We start from the raw sequence: 6,863 nt of genomic DNA, 5'->3' as shown, positions 1-6,863 counted from the left end.
AAGAAAATGCCTTATTTCTGTAGAGTAGGTAAAACACTGGAAAAGCATATTACTATTCCACTCTGACTTGTTTACAAGATCCAGTCATGCTAAGTGGTGCAGTGGGCAAGGCGCTCGCTACTAACGCAGGAGATGCTGGGTTTGAGCCCAGCTCTCTGCGTTGCTTCCGGCTTGGCTGGTCGTTCATACTAATACAATTGGCAGTATTAGGGGGTGGGAAAGCCGGTGGGTGGGGATCGGACGTTGTGGACACTGGACAGCGACTCCTACAGGTCGGTTGGTGCGCCTGTACAGCAGAATCAGGAAGTACGCGTTACTCCTCGCCACTGAGAGATCGCGCTGTACAGGTGAAAAGATGCGACGGCTGCCTCCTCGTGTACCGGAGGGGACACGTGATGCAAGGCTTCGTCCACATTGCAGCCGACCAGTGGGAGGCATGGTCTAGCAACATTCGAGACAGGGGAGGGAAGAATTGGATAATACGAAAAAATTGGGATGGGAGAAAAATAGAAAAATGGGGAGAAAAAGTAGATACAAAAAAATCCAGTCATATTTAACCAATTCATTAAAATGTTGTTGATGTCTTTCATATCAACACAAAGACACCATTGTCTCTTCCAACATGGAGGACAATTGGATATTCTAAACATTCCATTAAATGCCTCTATTTTGTTGTTGAGCAACACTGTGATGCAAGTACATGGTTCAGTCTGTGTGTCAAGTCAAGTGCTGTACAGTATGTGCATACTGTATGTACAGTATGTGTGCTTGTGTCTATGTGTACTAAAGCAAACTTTATACTACAACGTCAAAGTGGTGCTGATGCTTTGCAGAGGGTAGCTCCGCTAGACTAGAGCACAAGGCCACAACAAAAATGGAACTGCACATTGGGCGATGCAGACAACGTGTAGGTATGATGGTGGGAGAAATGAGCCGCGACAGCCCACGCAGAAGCATAATTCGGCCTTAAGTGGTACTGTGACTACAGTCGTAAACTCTGGTCGGACAATGCCTCCCAACACAGAGACAGGCTGAGAAACTAACAATAAAACAATCTCTCCCCCTCTCTGTTTCTGTCTCTGTTTCTTTCTGTCTTTCTCTCTCTGTGTGTGTATGCTCTCTCTCTCTCTCGTCTCTCTTTTTGTCTCTCTTTATGTTTGGATGTTAAGCTGTGAACAAACATGCCACTGATTTTGGTTCTCTTCTGCTAGACCAGTGGTCACCAACCTTTTAAGCCCAAGATCACTTTTTTTTTTGGTGAAGGCAAGATCTACCTATTGAAGCGTTGAGAGAAAAAGACAGCCAAGATTGTACTTTAAACTAAATTACTTTTATTTGCCTGTATTATAATTACATGCAATGTGTTGGTCCAACATTAAAACGTCAAAGTAGAACTATTATGTACTTTCTCAGTCAGTGCTAAGTGCAGTCATCTTATGCAGCATCACTTTTCAAATCAAAACAAAAGTAGAACTGTAATGTGGACTTTCTCATATTATTAACATTGACAAACATTTACAATTAGCATTTTATAAAGTAGAACTGTAATGTGTACTTTCTCAGTCAGTGCTAAGTGCAGTCAGTGCTAAGTGCAGCATCACTTTTCACATCAGAACAAAAGTAGAACTGTAATGTGGACTTTCTCATATTATTAACATTGACAAACATATTTACAATTAGCATTTTATAAAGTAGAACTGTAATGTGTACTTTCTCAGTCAGTGCTAAGTGCAGCATCATTTTCACATCAAAACAAAAGTAGAACTGTAATGTGGACTTTCTCATATTATTAACATTGACAAACATATTTACAATTAGCATTTTATAAAGTAGAACTGTAATGTGTACTTTCTCAGTCAGTGCTAAGTGCAGCATCATTTTCACATCAAAACAAAAGTAGAACTGTAATGTGTACTTTCTCAGTCAGTGCTAAGTGCAGCATCATTTTCACATCAAAACAAAAGTAGAACTGTAATGTGGACTTTCTCATATTATTAACATTGACAAACATATTTACAATTAGCATTTTATAAAGTAGAACTGTAATGTGTACTTTCTCAGTCAGTGCTAAGTGCAACATCACTTTTCACATCAAAACAAAAGTAGAACTGTATGTGTACTTTCTCAGTCAGTGCTAAGTGCAGCATCATTTTCACATCAAAACAAAAGTAGAACTGTAATGTGGACTTTCTCATATTATTAACATTGACAAACATATTTACAATTAGCATTTTATAAAGTAGAACTGTAATGTGTACTTTCTCAGTCAGTGCTAAGTGCAACATCACTTTTCACATCAAAACAAAAGTAGAACTGTATGTGTACTTTCTCAGTCAGTGCTAAGTGCAGCATCACTTTCACATCAAAACAAAGGTAGAACTGTAATGTGGACTCTCAGGGTAAGATCTAAAAAAGAAAAAAAGAAAAAATTATTTTCATGGAAAGATCTACAGGGACAGTCTCAAAGATCGACCAGTCGATCAAGATCGATGGGTTGGTGACCACTGCTAGACGGATCGAACCTGCTGTGCTACCAAGAAGAGTGGCCGGAACCAGCATTTTTGTTGTTTGTCCGTTTTTTCCAATGGACATTGTTTGCTGTAGCACCACACCCTACTACTTCCTCCCCTAAAAGTCAGTATCATGGGTTAGCTGTATTAGCGCAGCATATTGTCTGCCGACCCAGGGTCAGCGGCCATTTTATTCCCCTATTATACCCTCTCTGCAGTAGACTTCTACCCTGTGTTTGTATCTTCCCTTCCCCCTTCCTTTGTTATGTTTTTTTTTACTGTCTTTTTTAATTGTACAATACAGCATTATTCCTTCAGTCCGCTGTGTCTGTGTTGCTCCTGCTACCCTAAGGTAATTGCTGCGTCTGGGTGGATTTACTCATATTACTCCTGTAAAAGTTAGTCACCCACAAGAAGTCATTACTTAAAACCACTGTCGCAAGCAAACTGGGAGTTGCGGCTATCTCTCGCCCGTCTCTCCATTTCTTTCTTTCTTTCTTTCTTTCTTTCTTTCTTTCTTTCTTTCTTTCTTTCTTTCTTTCTTTCTTTCTTTCTTTCTTTCTTTCTTTCTTTCTTTCTTTCTTTCTTTCTTTCTTTCTTTCTTTCTTTCTTTCTTTCTTTCTTTCTTTCCATTTATTTCTCTCTCTCTCTCTCTCGTTTCTCCTCCTCTCAGAACCTTCTGTGTAAGTGTTGACGTGTCTGAAATTATTTATTCTGAAAACAAACAACTGTACAGACTTTTAAAAACAATCCAAGAAAATCAGCATTCAATAAAAAAAAATATAATAATAATCCAGGGCCTGTCGCAGAGGTCTTTAATTGGCATGCAATTATCCTCAATGTTAGCGGTTAGCACACACCGGAACACACACGCATGCATTGTTTTTGTAGGATCGCCGATGTGATACTCCTCTGCGCTTAATCCATCCCGTCGTCCTTCCCCCCCCAAGGGCAGCCGGGAGCAGACGAGGGCTGTGGCGTGAGCCACACCCGGGGACCATCCAAGTGCTCCTGCCCGTCTTCGTCACGGACGTGACAGCGTTAGCGATCTGTTTTTGCATGTTTTTCCATTGGGTTTCTCTTATCGGGGAGGGGGGGGGGGCCCTTGCGAGCACGGGGAGAACATGCAAACTCCACACAGAAAGGCCCGGGAGATACCCCATGGTAACTGGCATCGCGGAAACCTGGTCCCCAAGTGGGAATCGAACCCTGGACCTTCTTGCTGTGAGGCGACAGTGTTAACCACTACACCACCGTAACTGAAGTACAGTAGCTTTGTAGTAACTCTACAATAATTATAATGTGTGTGTGTTAACAGTTATATTAATATAAATAATGTAGAAATAGTAAACTACTAACGAGTCGGTCGCAGTCAACCAGCACCTGCTAACGGATCTGACCCTTTAGCTGAGCTGGTTAGTGTGGCCGCCTGTGAATCCTATGGTCCCAGGTTCAAATCCACTCAGTTACATTGGTGACAGTAGTGTGATCTCACTTCCCTGTGAATCTGTATCCAGGTTCATGTAGCAATGGGGGTGGGATCTCAGTGCCTTAACCCTGGGAACGTGTGTGCATAGATGAAATGTAGAATGAGATGAGATGTGTCCTAATGTCAATAGGACAGATGGCGCGGCTCAGGTTAGTCAGCGTCGGTTTCGCTCAGCAACGATTGTGCACACTTTTAGTCATTATGTTTATTTTTACTACTTTTTTTATGGAAACATCACTGGCGGGGACGTCATACGACCGCCAGTCACTTATTGACCTAAACTCCGGACTTAAAGAGGAGTTTAGAGACACTTTATGCCAGGATTGGCCATCGAAGATCAGGCGGGATAAGGACAAAGGAGTCGGCAAGAAGAAGCACAGAGGAAAGAGAGGAGGAATCAGACTGAGGTTAAAAATATCTGCTTACCGCCCGGCAATCCCATCCATCTTTCTGGCGAATGCACGTTTGTTGGAGGGTAGGATGGACAATTTGAGAGCGAGGGTCCGATTCCAGCAAGAGATGAGAGACTGTAACGTTATGTGCTTTACGGAGACATGGCTGAAGCCAGCGACTCCGGACCACAGCGTCTCTCCCTCGGACTCGTTCACGTCTTCCGAGCGGATCGCACGGAAGCCTCCGGTAAGAGCGTTGGCGGGGGTGTCTGCCTCATTACAAACAACGGTTGGGTTAACCCCAAGGAGGTAAAGGTACTCTCCCGTTCATGCTCCCCGGACATGGAACATCTCTCCATTCAATGTCGCCCTTTCCACCTACCCCAAGAGTTTACCACGGTCACAATGACCGCAGTATACATCCCTCCCCAAGCAAACACCGTCAGGGCTCTGGCAGAGCTGGCGGAGCATCTCAACATTCACCAGATAAAACATCCAGACGCAGCCATGATCGTAGCCGGCGATTTCAACCAGGCACATTTTTAAAAAGTGATGCCGTCCTTTTATTTATCGCCTGCTCCACAAGAGGGGGAAACACGCTCGACCACTGCTACACCCCGTTCAGAGCCGGCTACAAGGCAGTACCGGCTCCGCCATTAGCGGGAGCTACTAGCACGTCCGACCATGACGCCATTTTTCTGGTCCCTGCTTACAAACAAAGATCACGTGACGCCGTTGTGTCACGTGAGACAAAAAAAATTACCGACCAATCAGAGGCCACGCTGCAGGACGCTCTCGAGGACATAGACTGGGGGATGTTTCAAGGAAGCGCCAGTACTATCAGAGCAGCTCTGAAATCACGCACCACTGCCTACAACCTGGGCAGAGAGTCAGGAAACATGGAGGAGTACAAGGCTACAGTCTATACTCTGCGCAAGGCTGTAAAACTTGCAAAACGGACGTATGCTGACAAAATGGAGACACAAATGGCACAAAATGACACGAGGCTTATGGCGGGGACTGAGGACGATAACTGACTACAAAGTCAGCGCCCCTCAATGGGGAGCGACGACGCCTCTCTCGCGGACAAACTCAACTCTTTCTACGCTCTGTTTGGTGCAGACAGTGGCGCCGCTAGCTCAACGGCTAGTGACGTCACTGGCACGCCGGCTGTTGTGGAGGGGGGGCATCCGCGGGGGGCGGGGATGCTCTCTCATTGTCGGTACACAGTGTGAGAAGAGCATTTATGCAGGTGAACACCAGAAAAGCTGCTGGCCCAGATGGAATAACAGGACGCATACTTAAGTCCTGTACTAACCAGTTAGCCCCTGTGTTCACCGCCATATTTAATCGATCCCTGGCGGAGTCAGTGGTCCCTGCCTGCTTCAAGATGTCTACCATCATCCCTGTACCAAAGAAACCCTCCCCAACATGTCTCAATGACTACAGACCGGTGGCACTCACCTCTGTGGCCATGAAATGTTTCGAGAGGCTGGTCAAGGATCACATTTGTGCCTCCCTCCCCAGTGATATGGACCCTATGCAATTTGCATACAGGCCAAACAGGTCCACTGATGATGCGGTCTCCCAAGTACTGCACAGCACCCTCTCTCACCTTGACTGCCAGAAGGGGGGCTATGTGAGACTGTTGTTCATTGACTACAGCTCAGCGTTCAACACCATAGTCCCCACCAGACTGGTGGACAAGCTGATCGAGCTGGGTCTGAGCTCCGCTCTGAGCGCCTGGATACTGGACTTTCTGAGCGAAAGACCCCAGGCGGTCAGGGTGGGGGGTCAGACCTCTAACACATTCACCCTGAGCATCGGGTCCCCCCAGGGCTGTGTTCTGAGCCCCCTGCTGTACTCGCTATACACACAAGACTGTGTGGCCAAGTTCAGCTCCAACTCCATAGATAAGTTTGCGGACGACACAGTGGTGGTGGGGCTGATCTCGGACAATGACGAGAAGGCCTACCGGGAGGAGGTTGAGGTACTGGAAAGCTGGTGCCAGGACAACAGCCTGCTCCTGAACATTGGTAAAACCAAGGAGCTGATCTTGGATTATAGGAGAGGACAGCAGGAGACACACACACCACTGAGGATAAACAGGGCTACCATGGACAGGGTGAGCAGCTTTAAGTACCTGGGGGTCCACATCTCAGAAGACCCGACATGGACAACACACATAGACTCAGTCGTAAAAAAGGCGAAGCAGCGCCTCTACCACCTGAGACAGTTAAGGAAGTTCAGAGTATCTGGGAAGATACTCCAGTCCTTCTACTCCGGAGCTGTAGAGAGCATCTTGACTGGAAACATCACTGCCTGGTATGGAAAAAGCACGGCACAGGACAAGAAGGCCCTACAGAGAGTGGTGCGCTCAGCCGAGCGTACCACGGGTATTGCACTACCACCCCTGCAGGTTCTATACAACAAGAGGTGCAAATCCAGAGCCTGCAGAATAATGAAAGACCC

This window comes from Notolepis coatsorum (genome assembly GCF_963971535.1).
Source record: "Notolepis coatsorum genome assembly, chromosome: 1".
Taxonomy (NCBI): Eukaryota; Metazoa; Chordata; class Actinopteri; order Aulopiformes; family Paralepididae; genus Notolepis; species Notolepis coatsorum.
Note: the sequence above shows the minus strand (reverse complement) of the source record.